Source organism: Adiantum capillus-veneris, chromosome 26, assembly GCF_014529385.1.
Source record: "Adiantum capillus-veneris isolate H3 chromosome 26, ASM1452938v2, whole genome shotgun sequence".
NCBI classification, from domain to species: domain Eukaryota; kingdom Viridiplantae; phylum Streptophyta; class Polypodiopsida; order Polypodiales; family Pteridaceae; genus Adiantum; species Adiantum capillus-veneris.
The window spans coordinates 134,305,969-134,330,993 of NC_140956.1; positions in this window are offsets into that span (position 1 = coordinate 134,305,969).

The following is a 25,025-nucleotide window of genomic DNA, read 5'->3' on the forward strand; positions in this document are numbered from 1 at the left end:
TTTTGAAGATGCTAAATGGATGCAAGGAGTACAACTTAAGGATAGTATGAACCTTGTCAATGCTTACAATGCTACATTAGAGTAAGCAAATGTACAAATTTCTTTTAAATGACTCATGTTTTTGTCTTATATGACTAGTCCTCTTTTTAATTGTGCACAAATTTAGCTAGTATGCATGCTTAGAATCATGTTTGTGATGACGACGTCTCTCAAACACCAAGTAGAATTTGTCACTCTACTTTGGGAGAATGAAATGGACTAAAGAGCATACATGCTTGCGGCAGCTATGTCTCCCAAGCACCAAATGGATTAGTCATCCATCTTGGAAAGATGTCGTAGGGTAAAAAAGGGATCCTCTACCCGCTAAGTACGATTGACTAATGACTAAGCCTTTATCTCTTCTACCTCATAGTCGAGGAAGACTATGATTTCAAGAGAGAGGTAATGTCATAAAATCTAATATCTAACCAACCCAAATGATTTTCTCATATTAAATTGATCACTTAATGTGGGAGAATAAACAGGAACAAGTGTTAAGATATAGATATGTTCTTATAGATCTATCTCAACACGGGGCCAATAGTAAAGGGGCCCAAATGGGAGATGCTCTTTCAAGAGCAAGGCTAACCAATGGAGCATAAGACCTTAGGGTTAGCTTCATTGAAGACCTCCAATAATGTGTGAAAAAGTCCTTTGACCTTAGGTAAGCTAGGGCTGAGCTTGAGGTGGGAACCCGGCCCAAGCTCGAGGTGCTTGACCTGCTTGAGGTGCTTGTCGTGCTTGAGGTGTTTGTCCTGCTTGAGGTGCTTGAGGTGCTTGACTTACTCCATGCTTGAGGTGCTTGACTTGCCGCTTGATTAAGGTGCTTGAGGTGCCTTGACATGCTTGCCTGAGATGCTTGTGGGAATACCCCCTAGTCCAAGTGCTTTGTCATGCTTGATGACTAAGGTGCTTGAGCTCCTAAAGTCAAAAAGATCCCTACAAGGAGGGGGGCGAGCCTACAAGGGGGGGGGACGAGAGAGAACACACACACACACACACACAAGGGAAGCCTCAGCTTGAAGAGGCAGCAAGGAAACTTGTCAAGTTCCTCCTCATGTTGCCCTCATGGTGTGCCTGAAGCCTATTGGTTGGCCACCCAAGGGGTCCAATGATAATTTAGGATATTTAATTAATTGATTTTGCATTTATCAATTCCTCTCTCTCAAAGGGGAAAGGGGGACACTTGTCCCAAGGCTACCCCCTATTGCTTGTAATGGCTCCTGCTTGTGATTGGCTAGGTCTGGAGGAGTCCAATGAGCATCAAGCATGAGCTACAAGGGGGGGTCGACCCAAGCAAGCTAGGGGGGTTCTTAGGGGGTATACTCACCCACACACACTGGGTTGTGTGCTATGCAAAGTGCAAGAGCTCCCTCTCCAAGCAAGTGGAGGTTGAGAGCCTACACCAACACTCTTGGCTATGGAGTGCAAATCCAACCAAGAGCCATGCTTTAATGCTTGAGCTTGTCATCTCCTTCTTCTTCATTACTATGCTATTATGTATGCTAGCTCAAGAGTTATGATAAGTGAGGAACTAGCTCTTTCTCGTATGAAATGTTTCTTCTTCCTCTTCCCTACCCTTATTCCCTGCTAGCTCTCTCCACCTTCGAAGGTGTTTGAGGTCTTGGTACTGAGGCTTGGTATAGTTAAAGCTTTCTTCAATTTTAGGTTATGCTATGGTGGTGATGCATGAAGCTATCCATCTTCATTGCTTCACCTAGGTCACAAGGAACACAAAGAATGTATTGTAACAAGTCTCTCTTTATGGGAGAAATCATAATACAAATGCCTATTGGAGGGGGGACCGGCTCCACATAAATCCGGTCCTCAATTGTTGTCATGTTCTCTAAATTCTCTCTCTTGCAAAAGTATTGTCTATGCCAAGTTAACTAATTGCTATGATTATGTTGCTATCTTCAATTATGTCTACTCGCTATGCTCACAAAATCATTTCTTGAAAGTATTCTCATTAAATTCCGCTACTCTCAAATTGAATAGGCAAATTCCATTACAGGTCCCTCCAAATAATCCAGCAGTTTGTGAACACGGAATCCATGAGACCCCAAAAGGCTGCATGTCACCACTTAAAACCATGCATCATTGTTTGCAAGCTATATCCACTCCCAAGAACCATGCTGTCAAAAACATCACAACCAGCCTTACATGCATTATACTTCAGAGCCACATCAAGGCATGCAACAGGCATCCTCTTTCCACCACTTACCAGGCGCAATACCTCACCTTTTTGCATTCCATAACAGTTAGATGCAAAAAAAAAATATTTCTTATCCATCCATGAGCATGCAATGAGACCCTGTGCTTGTTTAGCCAAGTGTAGCAATTTTTGCAGTGGAAAGTGCCTTCTATTGGCCACATAAGTACCTGTACCACCTTGGACTTCACATCTCAAGTGCTCAAGGAGATTTACGGAGGTAAAATGCCTGTCAAAAAACACATGATTCCCTTTCCTTGGAAGGGATTTCACCAAGTTTGCAACACATGAAAAGACAATTCAGGGCAAGGCAGCTTATCACAAATCTTAAATGCAAAGTTATACCCTGTTGCTGAGTCACACAAATTCCATACTTGTATACCAAACTTATGAGGCTTCTTTGGGTTATAAACCCGACATGGATTCAATTTTCATTCAGAGGGAATGATGCTCTCATCCACGGTCACACATTGACCTACATTGTAATGCTTCTGAAATGTGTAATTTAACCTCTCCTCCAACTCAAACACCTACCATAACTTGTGCTCTCTACATCCACGAGGTGGTCTTTGTGCATTGTCTCACAAGTGGAGAAACCCTTTTATTTGTTGAAATGTAGTTTGGCTCATTTTTTCACCAAAATTAGGAAATTGAAGAGAGCCTACCATGTCATCTTTCCAATAGTGTCTCTTGGATGGCATGTAGTGAAGTGCCATGCCCATAGCAACACCCATAAAGCGCAAAAAAGAGTGACGATCAATAGGTACCCACCTGTGCATATAGTCATGCAAGGCACCACACCTTTGCCTTCCTTTTTCAGCATACATATTTTTCTCGTTTATAACATGGTCAATGAGATCGAACGGAAACAACATCAAAAACAAGTGAAATTTACAAAACTCACGAGGTAAATGCCCCAAATCAGTCCCTTTGACACCATTGAATGGGGAGAGGGTTCTAAATGTGCTAGGAGGCTCCTCCTAAAGGAGATCACCACTATTCCACTCAGGGGGACAACATCAATAAAGTCAGCATCACCATCAGTAGAGTCATCAAGCATGAGACCTTCCGCTTCTAAGACCTCATCATAACTACCTTTTGCCCCTTCACCCTCTAGTGCATGATCATCATTACTTTCGTCATCATCAACCACATCAAATGGGCTGGATAAGGGTGTAGGTCTACCTGCTGCATGTGATGGTTGATGCTTACGAGGCCGGCCACCCTTTCGGCCAGTACTTTTACTAAACTCGGGTGAAGGATTTGTGGAATCAACATTCTCATGCATGTTAGAACCCTTAGGTCTACCCCGATTTCGTGGTTTTAGCGGCCTTCCACACCGCCTTGAAATTGGAATGAGCTCAATAGTCTCAAGTGGAGTAGGCTCACCCTCCTCTCCAAGATGGTAGATGTTGTTTCCCACCCCAAAAAGCATCGCATCATGAGCATCATCACACCCCAAATTCAAGATTTCAAGCATAGGTGCATGGCTAGACTCACCAATTTCAAATGTAGAAAGAGGAGGTGTAATTGCATCACTTACCACACGAGTTTCTTGATGGAAATCTAGTCGCATGGACCTCTGCACGATGTAATCGCAAATATCATCCCAATTTGCACCATATTGCTTCGGATCTCCCGCAAACCGGCATGCAACTTTTGTTGATTTAGCATAGTGTTTGTGGATGACACCAAAAAAGAAGACCTTTGCATGCCTTTCACCATACTCTTGCTCTACCCATTCAAGCCCAAACCAGGCCATGGGTACCTACAACAGTGCACCTTCTTGGTCCGCCAAAAACTCATGAGTGCGTCCACTACGTATGCATCCAACCTCCCCTGCTAAAAACGAAAGTTTTAAAAGCGACTCTGTAAGCCCATAAGTTTTAAAAGCGACTCGTGGGCTTACAGAGTCGTGTTGATGAAAGTTTTAAAAGCGACTTTGTAAGCCTATAAGGCTGTGTGTAGCTTTTGATCGCAATTATTTCTTGAGTCACTGAGTATTCTGGTGAGTACTGTGCATAAGATTTTTTTGGTACTCTCTACTTTCCTGTTAGCTTGTGGATGATAAGGTGCCGATTTGCGATGGACTACCATGAATTTGTCAAGGAGGCTTTCAACAACGTCGTCTAAAAAGTGTGTGCCCCTATCGCTCACTATTTTGATAGGTAGTCCATATCTCATAAAGACGTGTTCAAAAAGGAACTGAGCTGTAGTTCTTGCATCGTTTATTTTGGGTCGCTTTTGCTTTTGCCTATTTCGCCATGTAGTCTGTTGCTACTATGATGTACTGAGCGTGCGACCTGTATCCTCGAGGTATGAAGTCAATGACCCATTTGGCAAAAGCACGTACCCCCATCATTGGCCTCTGGTATTTCATCTCTCCGTAGGGGTGGTTTTGTGCGTTGACATTCATCACAGTGTTTAGCATATGTCTCTGCATCCATAAACATGGTTGGCCACCATATGCCTGAGTGTAGCACGAGCTTTGCCATTTTATCAGCAGAGAAATATCCCCCTGGCTGTCCTGAGTGTGCTAGATCTAAGATAACATAATATTCTCTTTTTGTAGCACACAACCGTAGTTGTTTGTCCTATCCTTGCCTATACAGTTTGTTAGCAGCAAGCTAATGCAGACACCATTTTTCGGAGTTCTCCTTGTAAAAACAATTATTATTTTAATAAATCGAGAATATTTTAACTCCTATTTTCTTGGTAAACTTTGTAATTAATGAGCCGGGGCTACAAGCTTCCAGATTGTATCAACCATTCAATTTATAGCTTTGGTAGAACTGCAGATTATTACTTTGGACCACCCAAAAACCTTGGCGAAGGTATAAAAGCCAATTTTTGTAAGTTTTTTATAAGTTTTGGATAAGAAATGCACAGCGTGACGTAACGGCGCTCACTTCTCTCCTTCTCGCACTTCCTACTCCCTCTCCGGTTGTCACATTACGATTGTGTTTGTTGCATTGCAACTGCAGGTAAGAGCTCTACGCATTGATGTAAGCCATTCACAGTATTTTGTAGCTTTTGGCATCGTCGACCCGCGGTTTAATTTCATTATAACTAGGAATTTACACTTTCAATTTGAAAACTAAGCATAGGCAGGGTATTGGGACATCATTGCTAAGCATTTAGATACATTTTAAGTTGAAAAACGACTAGGTCAAAAATCCATTGCTGTTAATAATCACGATTTTGGAACTTGACCTAAATTTGGGTTTGAGGCCATAGGCATGTGTGCTTAGGTCTTATAAACTTGTCCTAGAAGTTTCGTTATGTTTGAACGTCATTTGATGTTGTAACGGATGTGAATTGTTTACCGATGAGCAATTGGCTTTTGGTGATTTCAGCCACTTGAGGGCAGCCTGAGCTATATGCGAGTTGTTAGTTGTTTTCCGAGATATTGACAACCTCTTGTAGCCTCTATGTACTAGTCGATTCAGCTTCGTCCCATGGTTTGACAAATTAATCGTGGTTCTCGCTAATACTGCAATAAGATAGGATGGTGAGGCTAGACATGCGTCCCACACAGTTGATTGGCAATGAGCAGATAGTGTTCTACATCTTCTTCTATAGTTCTCATTCTTGCTTTGCCCCATTACTCTGGGAAGGTCTTGTTTTCTAAGTACTCAACTATGTGAGCACTCCATTTTGGTGCTTGTACTACTCGAAACAGGGTGGCATGTTCCACTGGAGGTTGTTTTGTATAGCTATTGCAGGATTTTACATATGTATGGAAACCGTTGTCATGCCGCTTTGCTCCCATGGTGAGAAAATGAGCAAAGGAATGCCAATCAAGAGTATTTGAATCATGCATGGTTAATCAGTAGTTATAAGGGCTTGCTAGCAAGCCAATTTATAAGCTGAAAGTATGCCAGATGTGGCTCTAAGGGCCAAAAGATTCCTTGGAAATGCTAAACAGTGAGTATGATTAATATGGTCATAGATGGGGTTTTATTAATTCAAGTTGCAGTACTCAGAAAGCTCTACATGCCTGTCTTTACGGCTCATCAATCAGAGCTTCGGATAAGAAGTTATGACAATTTTAAGTTGAGTCGGTAGTAGATCCGTACTAGATTGGGCGGCTGCAGCTGAAGGGATAAGAATGAAGTGAATGCATCAGGGTGGAGTGCTCACTTTGTGGAGTGCGTCGGTCATTTCAGATCAGTGAGATCGAAGTCCCGGTCACCAAGATATTGGCCTATAAAGATTCACTGGGGGCCGCTTCCGTACAACTCCGGTCCGCTCGGTCAATGAGCTGCAGCAAGGGTTTTGGAATGCAAAAGATTAAGTGCTCAAGGAGAATCTGTCCAAAATTTTATCTCCTACAGTGCATTGTAAGCACTACTACCAGCGTCATTACGACAGTTTACATGTACGCCAAACTTGGTGTACTTCTCATAAAGTATAAAAAGTGCATGAAGAGCTTCATGTTTGGAATGTGATGTCTTGGAATGCATTGACTACGGGATATAACCAACAAAGCAGTGTCAATATGTAAGCCAAATATGGTACCCTACAAGGGCCTAAAGCCTCAATCAATTAATAAGGCCGCCCATACTCACATCTTCAATGGCCGCCCAAAGGCCTCCTCAATGGCCTCCCAAAAGCCTTTTCAGTGGCCGCCCATTAAGCTATGAAGGGTTTGTTTTTTAACCCAAAAGTAAAAAGAAAGAGAAGCCATGGCATGGCAGCGCGTAAAAGGTGTAGGAAGAGAAGAAGCACTCGTGCCGGGTTGTACAAGCCATGGTTGAGGGCGCCATAGAGACGGAACCTACTCAGGCCGGTCTTGCGCTCATTTTTGGTGTTGATTCCGTTGCAAACGGTGCTGGTCATCAGCCTGGCGGCCATGTCATCAAGAAGCCATTCCCATTAGCGATATCGCTAATGGGATGGCTAAAAATAGGAAGCCCATGCAAACAAAAGGGGACGGCTCTAGGGACTCAGGGATCATCATCTTGTTGTTGAGTTCCTCTCTCCAAAAGAGGAAGCCAAGGCTCATAGGCTCTCTTAAGCTACTCTTAACCACATAAGCCATGATTAACCTACTCTAAACTAAGCTTTTCATTCCAAATCTCTCGAAGCCATAAGCCAAATCTCTCTAATCCCGTACTCAAAACCTCTCTAAGCTCTAAGCTAACCTCTCATCATCTTGAGAAAGGGGAACGTCTTCACCTCATCATCTCCTGAAAGCCTCTTCTCTCCTGAGGTGATTGGCATGCTTAACTCAAGCGAGGCGATTAAGCCCGGATTATTAAATCTAAGCCCAAGCCTAAGGTCTCGAATTCATGAATCAAAAGATCTCAAACTCAATCCTAAGCCTCATTAACCTCAAGTTTAAGCCATTAACCGATCTCTAATCCCATAAGCCAAAGCCCTTGCTCTCTTAAGCAAAAACTCTCACTAATCAAGATTAATCCAATTTATTAATCTATGGAAATCATAATCCAAAGCTCTTAAGCTATCAAGAGCATAATTAAACCTAATCTCTCGAAGCCATAAGCCAAGCTCTCTAAATCAACCCTAATCTCATACCATTAGCTGAGCCTAACCTAAGCCAAGCTTCTAAGCCATCATTGGCTAGTTGAATCGGGAAGCAGAAGCCAAAGCGGACAACCATTGGAAGGAAAACTCTTATGCCTTAATGGAAAGAAGTAGAAGGCGGGACAAATCAGGTCTTTGTTAAATTCTTGATTAGCACCTGGATTAAGCCAGGTTTCATCTTGTAAGGAGCATTAAGACTTCATTAGTGATTGATTAATGATGACTACTGTGGATTAACTGGAATTAAGGGAACCATTTGTTTTGAGCTTTGTCTTGTTAATTGTGCCTGCTACACCGCTTTCCTCGCACCTCTCACAGCCAGGGGCCCGGTGCCTTCCCGGCTCACCATTCGCACAATTATCCCCCGACATACTTGGTGAACCCGACGCGAAACGAGTCGGGGTGGGAGGTCAGGATGGACATTCCAGCAGAATTTAAGCAGTTTATTGAAGATTACAACCTGAATAGATTTGATAAAAATCTAGCAATAGTAGATCTGCCAAAAATGTTGGGCTTAGTTCAGAGATGTTTGCACGAAGTAAAAGTTATGAAGATGAAAGAGCAGATTGATGTTGCAGTGGAGATGGCACTTGATGTTGTGCATGAGCAGTATGTAATTTTTCAAGGGCATGATCCAAATGGACTCCTTGCATGTTATAAAGCGGAGATGAAGAGCCGAGGAATTCCAAAAAGTCGGATGATTTCAAACTTTGAAGAAGTTGTAACCTCCGAGTTTAAAGACAAGTTCCGAGAAGTGGCAAAGACATACCCCACATAGTGGCACTATTTTGCAGATGGTTTTGTTCATGAAAGCTCAAGAATTATCGAGTTAACAATGAAGGAGATTAATGAACGAGGCCATATTATTTTCTATAAAGAAGAAGGTGATCATATGCAGTTCCTTAATTATGATCAATTTTGGGACCATAATTCTGCAAGAAGTAAATCCAAGGCAAATACAGCTTTGGAAGAAGCAGATTCAATGACAAAGGACCATATTTTGAGAAACCAAGAAAAAGGTACATAATGAACTTACTGTTGAAACACAAATGTATGAATTTTTTTCGAAGATTGTTTGCATGGAAGTTACCTTGAATAATAGTTCTAGTGAAGATCTAGATTATACAACAAAAAATTTCAAGCTACTAACCTTGGCATGGGATACTCTCAACAAATCTATCGCGAAGATGAGCCACTACAAGCTTCTAATGGTTCTATCAGCACTATAGCTAAGCAGGGCATCAGATTTATCACAAATGATTGCATAAACAAATCTATTACACAGGCAATAGCTAATGAAGTGGCTGAGACTGTGAACCTAACACAGGATGTACCTGATAATGCCAATGAGCTTATGGTTGCTTCTGGCAATATGTTTGCCTATTCTATTATCATAGAAGCAGATTCCATAATTGATGGGTTTTTGGCCCAATCTGAAGGAGAAGGTTATAGCAGTATAGTTCAGCTTTGTGATGCATGTACCCCATCAGACGGGGTGCCTAATGAACCTTTTCAAAGTTATAATGGCTTGCTAAGTAGCATGTATGCAGCTGAGGAAGCAGAGGACGATATTGAAGATTGCCTACATCATGCCGATTGTGAGCAGGATATTGACATGGATTTTACATCTACGCTTATATACGGGCTGCAAGAGGAGCCAACTCCTATAGCTTTGTTGAATGATGAGACTTCCAAGGGTGATTTTCCCAAGGATGTTATGGATGAATATTTATAGGACAAAGCTATTATTCATTATCAACCTCAAGAGCCAGGTAAAAATCTCTCTGATGAAACAGATCCAGAAAGTCCTAAGGTTTTTCGTAATGGCTGTGAAGCTAGAGGGGTGATGATGCTAAATCATCCTAGATACATCATAAAGTGCACAAGATTTTTCATTTTCTTGGATGATGTGCCAAATGTGGCTGGATTTGGATATTATTCCTAATTCTTATGTCAATGATGTCCTGGCTACCAGTAAAAGGGAGTCAAAATTCTTTAAGTGTTGCTGATAACGACCTTAAGTTACCAAAAGGTTATGAGATGTGGCTGCTGCACTATGCTTTAGGTGAAGCTCTAGTATATTGCGGAGGCCATCAATGCTATGTGATCTTAACGGTATTAGATCCAGGTGATTCGACAAATCTTCAAAAGCAGGTTCATTATGGATGGGTATTCTTGGGTCTACATTGTGGTTTCTTTCTGCTAGATCCAAGAATAGCATATTTGGAGCAGAAATTCTTGAAGTTGATTGATTCAGATTATGTATGCTCATGTGGATATTATGATGCTCCACTATTGGGGCAATTCCTTATTATTCCATTTGATCATGGGAGCTATTGAAGAGCAACTTGAAGATTTAGAGATATCATTTATTTTCTTGTAGCAGGTTACTTACGAGTAGATTTGTTTTTGGATGTATGCTAAGATAGATGTGTATTTTGTTATATGATCAATAAGCTTACATGGCTAGCTTCCAATTGACATCTTGGACAATTGTTATAGTATCTTCACATCTTTTGAGATGATTTTGCTACCAGAACTTGAAGTAAACGACTTGACGGTCATTCTGTGTGCAGACAGAGTAGAGCACACTTGAGCTTGACAGGGTTCCTTAAAGAGAGATGATGGTCAAGCCGTGTGCATAAGTAAGTGGAGCACTTGAGTCTAGCGGGGTTCACTAAATAGATTTGCACAATTGCATGCTTTGGAGATACAATCACTATGGTTCAAAGATTTGTGATAGGACAACTACTAGATAATTGAGCTAGACTATTGATGTTATGATTTACACCTTCTTTTTGTTTTACATAGCTTTATCAACTACATGAGCTTGATGACAAGTAGCTTAAGGTATTTATAGAAGATGCAGCTTGAAGACCGGTTCGCATAGACCGGAGGCTGTGCAGGTTCAGAGGGGGTGAATGTCGTGCCGCTACGCTCCCATGACAAGAAAATGAGCAAAGGAATGATGATCAAGAGAATTTGAATCCTGCATGGTTAATCAACAGTTATAAGGGGCTTGCTAACAAGACAATTTTTAAGTTGAAAGTGTGCTAGATGCGGCTCTAAGGGTCAGAAGATGTCTTGGTAATTCCAAACAGTGAGTATTCTTGAAGTGGCCATAGCTGGGATTCTATTAATCCAAGTTGAAGTACTCAAAAAGCTCTACATTCCTGTCTTTACGGCTCGTCAATTGGAGCTACAGGTAAGAAGTTATGACAGTTTTAAGTTGAGTCAGTAGGAGATCCGTACCGGATTGAGCACCTACTGATAAAAGGTCAAAGATGATAGGAATGCATGAGTCCAAAGTGCTCACTTTTAGGAGCATGTCGGTCTTTTTAGTTCGCCATCGGGTTTTCAATTGGAAAGATATGGAATATTTAAGTATCGTCGGGGGTCGGGGGCCGGGTTCGCGAACCACCCTGGTCGCCCTAATCAATCACATTCATCTGGGTTAATGCAGTGCGATGCCCGATGTGTATGCCAAAAGGCCGATGCGGAAGCAGTTTTTATAATATGCCTAGCCTTGAAGGGACAACTCTCCAAAAGCAATCACTTTCACTTGCATCTTGCAGGCATGTAGCACTATTGAAGATTTTACGACATCAAAATTCACGATGATATTGTTAATCGATGGCGACTCGAGAAAGATGTCGTGCTTGATGATGCTTGCCTGGCATTTATGCAACATGTATGCCTAAAGTGGTGCCCGAAGGCCGCCGGGAGGAGGAAATGAGAAGCTTGGCATTGCTACGATCGATATCCGATATGTATGCCAAATGTGGTGCCTTTAAAGTAGAAAAGGGGCCCGACTAAACCAGGCCAGCCAAGGGCCATGGGTTTAAATGTGGGCCAAGTGTGATGCCCATCAGATTTTGGCCAAGGGCTCTAATTAAGGCCGCCCACACCCTAAATGGGCTAGCCCGCCCAGGTCAAGCAAAGTGTGGCTGCCCATTGTAAATGGGGCTAACCTAAACCTTAATGAGGTGTGAACAAAGGGCATGGCGTGAAGATCTGTGGCAATGGGCAGTAGCGCAAGAGACAAGAGGATCTTGCACCGAGCTGTGTGGTGCTCCGATGAGGACGTCAAAGAAGCGGGAAAGGATTAGAGGACCAACGCGATGGGATTCGGCACCAGTGGGGCAGGATTCCGCGCTGCTCAAAATCCGGCCCTGCCACATCATAGGGAAGGTACCCATTAGTGATGTCGCTAATGGGTAGGCGGTTTTTTTTAGCAAAAGAGGAGGCCCATGAAAATATAAAAAGAAAAAGGAGCGAAGTCTTTCAGGGCATCATCTTGTGGCTCTCTCCTCCACGTAATCTCTAAAGCCTCGTCCACATAATCTCTAAAGCCTCCTCCTCATACTCTCCTCCTCATAAGCTCCATATTCTTAAGCTCCTTGTGATCTCCATATTTGGAATCACCCCATAATTTCTTAAGCTCTAAGCTAACCTCTCCTCATCTTATGGAAGCCTCTTCTCTCCGGAGGTGATGGGCATGCTTAACTCAAGCGAGGCGATTAAGCCTGGATTATCAAATCTAATCCCAAGCCTAATCTCTCGAATTCATGAATCAAAAGCTCTCAAACTCAAGCCTAAGCCTCATTAACCTCAAGTTTAAGCCCTTAAGCTCCCATTAATTGACTCTTAATCACATATGCGATTCAATCCTAATATTTGAAAGCGATAACCCAAAGCTCCATAATCTCTCAGGAGCTAAGCTAGGTTTGCTCATTCTCATTCTCATGAGCCATATCCTTAAACTCTAAATCAAGCCTAATCTCAAACCATTAGCAGAGCCTAACCTAAGCCGAGCTTCTAAGCCATCATAAGCCAGTTGAATCGGGAAGCAAAAGCCAAAGCGGACAGCCATTGGAAGGAAAAACTCATGTGCCTTAACGGGAAGAAGCAGAAGGCGGGACACATCAGGTCATTGATAATTTTCTTCTTAGTACCTGGATTAAGCCAGGTTTCATCTTGTAAGGAGCATTAAGCCTCCATTAACGATTGATTAATGATGACTATTGTGGATTAACTAGAATTAAGAGTATCGTTTGTTTTGAGTGCTTTCTTGTTAATTGTGCATGCTGCATCTCTTTTCCCCACACCTCTCATAGCCAGGGGCCCGGTGCCTTCCCGGTTTACCTTTCTCACAATTATCCCCCGACACCATGTTCCATGTTTGGCTAGTAGACTCCATGTTTACCTTTCTCACAATTATCCCCCGACACCGTGTTCCATGTTTGGCTAGTCTCTTTAGCGGTTAGCATGTCTGTGTTTCTCCATTGTGAAATCTCGTACTTTGTAGATAAGCTTGTTTGAGATAGTAGGTGGAATTATTGAGTTGTACACATAGCCTCAATATCCCATCCTTATCGTGTTTGTACATCCTTCCTGCTAGAATCTAGAGATTTCGTGTTTGATATATAGTTGATGGTTGTCTTTCTATCTGTAATGAGCCGATTGTGAGTAGAGGAATGACCTCTTTGCTCCATTTCGATGTTAAACATATACAAATTTGGAAGATCATCTTCGACACCCTTAGGTACTTCCCCATGAAACAATCGTGAACGATGATCTACGTGTGTGTGTGTGTAGTCCCCTTTTTCACGACTACCGTGAAGTCAAACTCAAGCAATAGTATAAACCAACGAACAATTCTTCCAGTGTTGCAAGGTTTGTTTACTTGATATAGCAGTGCTTGGTGATCCACAAAGAAAACAAACTTGTTTGCTAGAAGGTAGTGTCTTTTTTTTTAATAGCATACATCATTCCCAGACCTTCTCTTTCCGTAGTGGTATAATTTTTCTCTGCATTGTTTAGCTGCCGACTAGAGTAGCAAATGGAAAAATCCATTTTCTTCTCTCCTGGCTAGGTAATATGCACCCGATGGCATAAGCTGATGCATCCACATGGACATGAAAGATTTTTCTCCAGCCAGGGGCTTGCAAAATTGGAGCTGAAATTAATTGCTACTTCAAGTTTTGGAAAGCCTGCTCACATTCCTCCATCCATTCAAACTTAGCAACGAGGGTGTATAACGGCTTAGCTATTACAGCATACATATATATGAAATGCTTGTAGTACCAGCAATGCCCCATAAATGCTTGCACTTCTTTCATCTTTGTCGGTCTCGATAGTGCAGCAATTATTTGTACCTTCTCTTGATCCGTTGAAATTCCATTTTTGAACACAATGTGGCCCAAAAGTTTACCTTGTCTTACCATGAAGACACATTTTTTTGGGTTTAAGCAAATACGATACATTCTGCACTTTTTAAAGACTTTCCATAGATGAGTGATGTGGTCACTTCTTCGATTAGAATGAACACAAGGATCATCCATGTAAATCTCCATAAATTGTCTGAGATATTCTTTGAATGCGTGGCTCATTAGTCTTTGAAATGTAGCAGGGGCATTGATCAGACCGAAAGGCATCACCCTATAGGCAAATACACCCCACTCTCTTGCAAAAGCTATCTTATGCTGATTTTCCACTTTAATCGTCAAACCGGTTGTAGCCTGAGAACCCATCCAAGAAACTATAGGCCTCTTTCCCTGCTACCCTCTCAATAACATGATCTGTTATTGGCAGTGGATAGTTATCCCTGATGGTGGCTGCATTTACCTGTTTGAGGTTTACACAGACACGCAGTTTGCCATTCTTTTTGGATACCACCACAATAGTGGACACCCAATCTGTGTGTTCAATCTCGTAGATAAACTTGGCGTCCTTCAGTTTGTCTATCTCTTTCTTAATTTTCTTGGCAAAACTCGCATTGTACGTGTAAGGACGTTGTCTGCATGGTCTGGCATCACCCTTAAGGGGTATCGTGTTCTGATAGATCTCAGGATCGATCCCCTTTGGATCTTTGTATGAACATTCAAAGACATCTTTGTATCGTCTCAGCGTATCGACTAAAAGCTGCTCTTCTTCTTCAGTAAGGTCCGTGGCAATGTATGCCGGTTTAGGTATCTCACCTGGTTCTTCTAAATTGATGCATTTGGCTTTTTTAGGCCCATCATATGAAGTTCTTGGTTCTTTGGGATCTCATTTGGGTTTCTGCACCACAATTTTCCTATCCTGGTATGCTTCTTATAGTGGGAGGGTGAAAGCATGTTAACCTGTCATGCTTTTCCATGTCCTGGACAATGCTAACTAGCACAATTTTGACATATGCTAACTAGTACAATAACTTGAGCTACATCTCCAAGATCTATGACATATGATATATCAATAGAAAGCACTTAAAACTAGGAATCAAAATGTACAACCTCCGACAAATTTTGATATTATTTGTAAAAAATTTACCGGACGCCCAACTTTTCGAAGATGTGCTAACTTGAAACTGCTAACTAGCACAAAAAGCGCGACAGGTTAACATGCTTTCATCCGGGAAGGTGCATCAAATTTATCATCATTCAATTCTTGGTCTGTTTCCATTTCTGTTGTCCAAACTTCCTTCAAGGCTCTATTTAGTTCATTGTATTTGATTTTGCGCTCCATTTTGGACAACTTCATCAATTTCTTGAAATTACTTTCCTTTTTTGGTTTTTGTATATTCGCCTATTTTTATTTTGTTTTGGTTGAGTCAGGTTTTATGTATCTCTTTGATATCTTGTCCTTGAGGTAGTCAGTCGCTTCTACTAACCTTAAGTACTGTGTTTTGTCAGTTAATAGAGGTACTGAGTCCTCGTTGTGCTTGTCTCTATTGTTTCTGTTTTTATCTTGATATCTGTGTTGTCTTCGAGGATTTTGGTTTGGAAAATCATAGTAGATCACCCGTCAATCCTTCCGTTTGATTCTCTGACTTGAGCTACTAGACAGCTCATCGTTTGCGTCATCCTCTAGTAGCTTATGAGTCGAGTCTTGGAAATCTTCTTCGTCCGTTTGGTCAAGGTCACTTACTGAGATTTCATCCACTATGCTTCAATACTCTGCAACCCCGTCCTTGTCAGGGACTTCCCACTCTGACTTCGAATTTAGGCTGACACCTATCATCTGGAATAGAATTATATCATATCCTTCCTCATTGAAGAATGTGGTGAGGGTAACCTAGTTTACACAAACATTGAGAGTGCTTAGTATCTATTTCCATCCCAAAGGCTCAAACATCTCTTCTGGAAAAGGATTTGGTATATATACCTCTTCTTGTGGAGTCCTATCAAGAATGCAATTTTCCCTTTTAAACTTCCACCTTCTGAAGCTTCTCTTGTCCACTGGTGAGCTTTGTTTTGTAGCCAAGCCGGTATTCCTCCTTCCTAGTCAGTTGTGGAGTTCAAGTCTTCTCCTAGTGTTCGTTCTACATCTCTATAGCTATGATCTGTGACACTGATTCTTGTAGTGATACCCTTGTTCCTTAGATAGATATAGTTGTAACCCCAATCTTGCACCATTGTGAGCTGACCCATGAATGGTCTGCTCACTATGATGTTGAAATTGCTGCTCTCAAATAAATTCAAAATAGCAAAAGTGTGTTCATATGCAATTCTACAGAGAGGTTACCACAATCTACTTCAAGATGCCAATGCGTCTTTCTAGATACCCATCTGTCAATTGAAGTTTCATTCTAGTCTTTTGGAGAGTAGGTTTTCCCCTTTTTTCCCACATTGCTTTGGTAGCTATGGCTATCCCAGCCCCAGTATCCAAATATTGCTATCGACTTGACCTCTTTGTACTCCACCAGCAGGGTAGTATTTCCTTCTTCACCTTCATAATAATCCCCTACGTTGTTTATTGGTACTGACTCATGTTTAGTTTGCTTCAAGGTTTGTGTCTTCAGCATGTTTGGAGAAGCATTAGGTGGCGGAATTACCAGCCCTATTTTTCCAAATTTTTCCCGACCTCATCACAAATATGCGGTCTGATATGCAGTAACTCTAACAGATTCAGTGTACAATGGATAGGGGATGACATCAGCTCGTGAAGAGTTTTAGTATCCATCATTTTAGGATTGGCTTTCCATTGAGATGGTACTTTCTTCACCTTCGATCAACTTTCATGGTTATCAATAAATGAAGGCAAAGTCTTTAACAACCGTGGTTTACTGTCTTCCAATATTGTTGTACCTGCATCACCATACAATGATCTGATATCATTTGGGTAGAGCTCATGCTCCAAGTGGATTTCTAGGATGGGAGTTGACACAAGTGTGGCACTTCCATCTTTTCTATTCTTGATATGTTCCCATAGCTCCTGAGGCCATTGTTCTTCTACTTCCAAAATTGGCAATGGTGCTTGAAAATACATTCCATCTATTGTATTGTCTGCCACCCTCGTATCAAACGGTGTTTCATCTACATAATTTGGTCAGTCTTTCTTTTCATTTACCCTCCCCTCTAACTCTTGAATCGTTTCTCGGATTAATAGCTCAATTTTTAGAGCAGTAGGAACTGATGGTTCCATAAGCGCTTGAGCGACTTGGATGAGCTCCTTGCACATCTTTAGCCTCTCTTTCTCATAGCTCGGATCAGGATACATTAACCACCTATCCTCTTGGCTTTGGTTAGGCTTTAGCCTTGCCTCGTGAACTTTTAAAATTGCGTCCAAACTTTGGGTCGAACACCTTGTCTACCAAGACAGATCCTCTTGATGGTATATCCGGTGGTTTTTTTATCTTGTTGTTTCCCTTAAGGGCTCTTTCCCTTTGTATTTTTTCCTTTGTCTTCAGTAATTTGGTATCCAATTCTGTTTTTTCCTTTTCTCTTTTGGGTTTTATCTTGTCTCGTTTTCCCTTCCAGTATTTCCTAGGGGTTCGGACAGACACATTCTCTATCTCTGTTTGACTGGCTGGGACGTTCCTTGATGCCTCATGTGCTTGAGCTCTAGTGAGTGTGTTTATTGGAATGTTTGGTTCTTTTTGTGATCCACTTGAGCTTGGCACAATCCCCTTGTTGTTCATGGTTGCTTTCCCTTTGTTGTCAGGGTTTTTTGGACAGTGTGGAATGAGATGGTTGGTCGTACATCCATCACAAAATCCAAAAAGTTTTACCCGTTCTCCTTTGTTTGGACAAAGTCTCACCCAATGATCACCGCCACATTCAGAGCAGGGTACGACAGGTGGTGGAGAAGCTTGTGGAGTCTCCCATCAGTTGTCCTACTCTAGGAGGATACCCCCTAGGTTTGTAGCCCGGATTTTCCATGTACATGAGAATATTCTCATTGACCAAGTAATGGTTTTTAGTTGGGTGTGTTGTGTATGAGGTGTCGGGCATCTCATCAAGAATTATCCATGGAATGTGTCCCTCTGGAGCATATGCATTCCCATCAAATCCCCTTTCATAAGTCTTGTATGATTCTTCCCGATACGAGACTACTTGGACCATACTTTGATCAAAAGGTGGTTCTATGGGTTAAGAAGTCCTTACAATAGCCCTATTTTCTTGGGGTAAGGGAGGTTGATGTCCCAAAAGAGGTTGAGCTTTCTCCTACCCTAGGATAGCGTTATTTCGCCTTACCTAATACCTTGGAGGGGGTGGATATTGTTTCCCTCCATGTGGTTCATATTGTCTCTCTCTAACATAGTTCCGATTATAGAAACATTCGTGAGTTTCATGGTTTGTCCATTTTTTTTCGGTAGCACAAGACTTCAATATTCGCTGCGCGTTTACTCCTGGCCTTTTTTTAAGGTTGCACCATTGGGTTGGATGATCTCCTCCACATGTGTTGCATTTTTGGGTGGGAGGTTGTCGTGTGTTTGGGTTTGTCCTATTTCCTTGTTTATCCTTCTGATCACTTCCTTGATCATCTAATCAACGTCCGGCACAGTTGAGTTTTTCCCTCCCAATTTTGTCATGGACTCATTAGTGGCCGAAGAGGTGCTACTCGTCCCCTGATCTATGTCTTCAATCACTTCCCCGTATGCCTTGTAGTTATCTACCAGATACAACGCCTCTTTCATGACTTGCTCAAAAGTTACACATGCCTTCAAGTGCAAGTCCTTTTTGAGCGTGTCATTTTGTAGTCCTTCTATGAAAAGGACTGATAGTCTTTCATCCTGAGGTAGTTCTTGAGCAGGGCATTTTTCTATGTACTGCTTGAAACAAAGTGATGCTTCTTTCACTTTTTCTTTCTCCTTTTTTCTAAATGCATAGATCTGGGAGACAATGTTATGCTTGATCCCCGTCTTTGAGAATTCCTCACGGAGAAGTTGCTCAATACTTGGGAATTCCAAGCTGTTTAATGGTTGGAACCAAGTCAAAGTAGTACCTTCTAATGTCAACCCAAAACCTTCATATTGAGTATGGAAATCAGTTACCTGTTCCGCTCTCAACACTTGTTTGAAGATTGAAACATGGGCATACAGATCTCCGGATCCATTATACTTTTTGGGTATGCATTTTGCCACCTGAGATGGTCGCATATTTTTGGCCTCTGCAACCATTCTAACAACACTTGGTCCTCCTAGTGTGGCTTCTCTAGGTTCATAATCTCCTCTTGGTACTACAAGTGGTATCCTATCCGCTAGACATTCATCAAGTCGATCTTGTGTAATAGTCAAAGGGATTCTAGTGGTGTAAGTGACATCAGAAACAATATTGCCCCTATGTGTGTTCATGGAAGCCCTAGACATCATTGATCCTAAAGGACCACTCCAAAGGACTCTTGCACCCTGGTTCTCAAGGGGCTCACATGTCCAATCTCAGGTCTTTTGTGAGTAGTCGTGGTTTTTTCCTCTTCTCGATTTACATAGTATTGGTGGAGTGGTACTCCAAAATATGTATATCTCTCTAATTCCTTACGATCCATTGGAGAATAATTTTGGCCATACTTGTCTATTATGACCATTTGAATACTTCTCCCCTTCGTGTACGTGTAAACATACAAGCTTTTTCGATCAGTCAATTCCTTGATGCGGGGCTCGTCACATCTGTAATAGAGTGTTTGTTCTCCATTATTGAACTTATAAAGCCCCACATACGTGTTGTCTGTCTTAAGGTGCTCTGTCTCATTGGTGCATCTGCATACCGCGTTTTGTTTCTCCATTTTAGGTGGTTCATTGGCCAGTTCATTATCTACCTTGTCCTTGGTGCCAGTCATTCCCCATTTATCCACAACAGAAGGGTTATGAACCACTAGGTACATCATTCCCTCTTAGCCAAAATATCTATCCCTGTCATCATCAACATCTACAAGGTCTCTGAACTTGCTCGGGTTATTTTCCAACTTAACACAATAACGGTCCATTCCATCCTTATATATTTTGGCTTTAAGCACATTTTCAAATTGAAACTTCAAATACAAAAATTTTACATCAGATGCAGGCTGAGAAGGACCTGCCCCCATCGAAGTTGTTCCCTTCGGGTTTGATTTGTTAGAATCTTCAGTCATGAGGCTGTATGATCTCTCTGACAAAGTGTTAGAGAAGCTCTCCTCTAAAATGGGTTCCAAAGGCGGAAATGGTCTCTGTTTCACACTTTCTTCCGTCGAGTGATTGCTCCCTTGGTCAAAGATGTTGGGACTCCTATTTTGGTACAATCTTCCTGATTTGCAAATTCATGAAGAGTTGGTAATACAAAATCCAAACCGATTTACCTCATGAAATAGTTTGAATCTCCTGTTTGATCTTGCTTGTTGGGTAGTATCCTCTAGTACCTGCACAGTGTCAAAAATTTATTTGATAGCTATGATTTTACAACCGTTCTTGTTAGTTCTTGCTTTTAATCAACAAAATTTAGCTAGTTTTTTAGTAGCACACAATTTTTCACACAACCTCAATAATTTAGGTCCAATTTCAATTTTGAAAGAACCACTAGGATACTGTGGACTAGCTATTTGTGTGGTAAAACTCTATTTCTGTTCTCACTCAGAGGTACATGGATCATGATGCATGTTGGGAAGCCAAATGAACTTTTGTTGGTACCATCAGGGTCAACATGATTTAGAGATCTTATGGTATCATTTTTTTTAGAAATAGACCTCTAAATTGGAAGCTAGGTTGATTTTGTCACTTTGCCTAAGCTTCTGCCAGTTTTGGGCTTTTGGGATGGTTTTTTGCATCCAAATTCAATTATTGAAAGACCACTAGACTCTTTGTGATGCCGTCTAGCTATGGTGCCAGTTTGGTGTCAAAATGTGTAAGGGGAACATTGATCGTGATCCATGTTCCTTAGTGTTCGTATGCACTGAAACTTGGCCTACAGCTAGTTCTTGGCCTAGTGATGGTGGCTATATGCTTTTTGAATGTTTTGGAGTTTTTTAGGTTAGCCAAAAGTCAGTTTTAGGGCTTGTTTCAATGGTTTCCCCCTTGATATGATATTTGCCCCCTATTGCCCTCTTTTTAAACTTTTCTAATAAGGGTCCTTTGGGAGAAAGTGTTTCAATTGTTATCACTTTTTTGCTTGTCCATTATCAGCTCAAAATTCCAAAAAGGTACATGGTTCGCAATCCATGTTTGGCTAGATTTTGGATTGATACTTTGTGAGCTGGTTAGACAAGGTATGGTGATGCTGTTCCCCAAATCTTTTTGGATTTGATCAGTTTTTTCCAAGTCAAAAGCAAGATTTTGTGTCTGTTTTGCAGTTTTTTGCAAACAACTCCTTTTTGGGTATTTTGATCAGGTTTTTTCACTTTTTGTCTATGGATCCTTTTGGAAAAGTTGTTCAACTAGTAATCAGGAGTACACTGGTTACATCTTACAGTCAGATGTCTACATGGAACATGGATTGTGATCCGTGTTTTTTTTTACAGGAAAAAGATCTTTCTATTAGTTAATGAAACTGCCCATAGGGCTACAACCACCTCTTCGAGAGAAGGCTACAACAACCATGATGGGGAGACTCTCCCAATGAAAAAATAGCATATGTACCTCTGAGGCTAAATCAACAGATGGGAGGAGGGAAAATCCACACAAATGGTTGATAGTGCCATCGGAGTACACCCTAGACCATGGTGTAGAAAGGCCCAGGATGCCAGAGTCAAAGGAAAGTTTCTCTACGCTCCCGCATGCAGTCAAAGCTGCCCTATAGTCTCTCGAGCTGTCCTCTAAGAGTGTGGATCAGCTCTAGCCAAAGATCGCGAACAGTCTTTGCTGGTGGCACAGGGTGAGCCTCAAAGATGCGGAAGCAACGGGCTCGCCAGATGAGCCAGAGTGTCAGGCCACTAATGAGCTCCCAACACTCCTCTCTCTCACTGCACCACTCCTGTGGAGTAATATCTGTGGCAGGCTAGAGTGTAGGTCGCCCCCTTGCATCACTATCATCCTACTGGTAGAAGATAGCTCAAAATGAAGTGTCGGGCCCGTGAGGGTGGACCAAGACGTTGCTCCCCAAGTGTACTGTCGAGCCGTGGAGAGAGCAGGCATCAGCCAAAGGACACGTAGCCACACTTGCTGTGCCAAAGGACATTCCCAAAGACAGTGATGCTGACTCTCCACAAGATGGTCACAAGCTGCAAATGCGACCGAGAGACCACTATGCACTAGCCAGCTCTCAACTGCTGTAGCTCTATGTGCGACCAACCAGTGAAACAAGGTGACTCAATTTGTCTCTCTGGAGTCCCACAACCTCTCCCAAAAGGCAGCCAAGAACTCAATTGTGAGACCCTCCTCCTGCCAATGAGGTGTTGCACAGCAGGGCGGGCCTCTCTCTGTGTTGCTAGTATCTGACGTCCCAACTGAACAGTGTACTGAAAGAACGGGACACTTGGGTGGTCTATAGAAGTGAAAGGGTCCTCCAAAGCCACTCTCTAGGATCCCACTGTACTCATGCCAGTGGACATGACTCCCAAGCCCACAATCTCTAGTGTCCAGTCTCAAGAGCTTCTAGGTCAGGATCGATGAGACAAGTCCTCCCACAGATGTCCACCACTTAGATCCTCTGAAAACAACAATTTTCTACCTGTGGGGCCTCTACTGCAACTTGCTATAAGCGTCCCTCACCCTGTAACTCAAAAAAAAGGGATGAAACAGTCTCTGAGCAGGCTCGGACTAAGATGAGAACCTCCAGTCGTGTGAAGGCTCCCATCCACTTGGGTGCTACTGGCTTGAGAGGTGTGAGCCACTTAGCTGGAATTGCCTCTAAGATTTCCTAGTACATGCTCTACACCCCTCTCATGCCATGTAGCTGGAAACCTTGCAACTCCTTGGACAAGACTGAAAACTCTAACCAGTCACTTAGAGAGCACGTTGGACCCGCTGCCATAGGACCCCAAGAAACATGAGGCCGACTATCAACCAAGTTGCCTCTCTAAGTGCTAACCATGGGGTTCCAAACAAGGGGCTGTCGCAGACGCTCCTCTGTGCAAGTAGGCTGACGCTGCTCCAGGCCTCACCGTAGGTGCTCCCAAGATCGAAGCAACCCCACAGCGAAGCGATCCTATAGTTTCCTGCTCAAACCAATTCTGCGCATCTCTGTGAATATCCATCTAGTCGAAGGTTTCCAGGGGCCTCCTGCCTGAGGCACCCTAGCATAGAGCCGCTGTAACAAGAACTCCTTCGAAGGCTCCTCACCTGGAAGAAGACCTCGAATGATGAACTTCCCTAGAAGGGCTTTGATCTGTTGTGTTGGGTCTATGATCCCTAGACCTCCCTGTGAACAAGGAAGAGTAATGACCTGCCAAGCCACTTTGGCCCGGGCTGTCAGTGTGTCTCGCCCTGATCAAAGGAATTTCCTGATCGGCCGCTCTACCTGGCTAATACAAGAACTTGAGAAGACCTAGCAAGAAGTGATGTACAACATAGTAGCCAACAACACCTGGTTGGCCACTACAAGTCTGTCAGCCAGAGAAAGTTGTGTGGAGCTCCAATGTAGCAACTTCCTCCTAATAGACAGGAGGAGGGGAGTAATCTGCTGCTCGAGAGACAAGTCCAAATCAACCCGATAGCCCAAGTACCGCACTGCAGTCCCTAGAGGAATCCACTTGAAATCCACACCTGGCATCCAATCGGTCATAGGAGCACTACCAACCGAGAAAGCCACTGTCTTTCTCTAGTTGATCAGTGTGCCAGATGCACAATAGAAGGTCTCAAGAGCCTGCTCACAACTATGGAGGTTGGCGTCCTAGACATCCAAGTACAAGGCTGAGTCGTCAATAAACTCAGGGTCCAAAAGCTCATCCCCCCGAATAGGGAGTGCTAAGCCTCGTAAACCAACCTGCTGCGACCCCAAAAACCTACTCATTGCCTCATCATAAAATAGAAATAGGAAGGGGGCAAGAGGGCAGCCCTGTCTGACCGAACGTGTGAGCATGAAACGATCACCTCTACCTCCTAACAAGGATACCTGACTGTGTGCCCGTCTGTACAAAACTGACACCCCTCTGATCCAAGCACCTGAGAATCCCATCCTGCATAGAGTGCCCTCTAAAAAGTCCCAGTCAACTCTATCACAGGCCTTATCAAAATCGAGAAGAAGAATCACCAAATCCTCACCACGGAGCCACGCTAAGGTGGAAGCCTCCCAAAAAGTAAGGATGTTGTCAAGGATACTGCGCTCCTTGAAAAAATCTATCTGAGTCCCATGTATAAGGCTTGCTAGAAGTGGCTAGATCCTCAAACTCAGAGCCTTGGCAAGAATTTTGTAGGCTGAGTTGAGGATGGTGATGGGGCGCCACTGTCGAATCTCATCCAAGGAGCCACCCTCCTTGGGAATGAGGTAGATCAGACCCTCACTCAAGCTTTCAGGTATCTCTCCTGTGTGCAAGATGTACTAGAAAGCACTGTTGGGGTGGTAAAGCCCAATGTGCCACGCCTAAGTGTTGGGCGGCCGGAGACTATCGGGAACTAACATTGACCATTCATTCTACATAAAAGAATAAGGACTCATGACCCTAACACTATTGTGTTTGGAGTCCACCCCAACCTGTGTCTCCTCTCTTCTCCATTACTGCACACATACACATGCTCTTGCATGTGCTCTTCAACTGGTATCAAAGCTTAGGGATTGGGAGCACCATTGGATCTCAGCGAGGAGGCAAGCAGAAAAGCAACAAAAACTGCAACACGTTTTTGCATATCTATTTTGGCTTACCAAAACTTCTTCATTTAAGACGATTTCCTGGGTACTTGACCGGTTTTTTGTCCTCTTCAACTTTGTAGAAGAAAGTTTTCTCAAAATCTTCACCAATTTTGAGATACGCCACTCAGACTACCTATAGGTCGTGAAGTAGAAGCTGCAGATTTTTACATATCTGTTTTGATCTGTAAAACAAATTATTTATAGTCCATTCCATGGACCCCAACCTTTTTCGCGTGGTCTACAACTTTGCAGAAGGAAGCTTTTGCAAA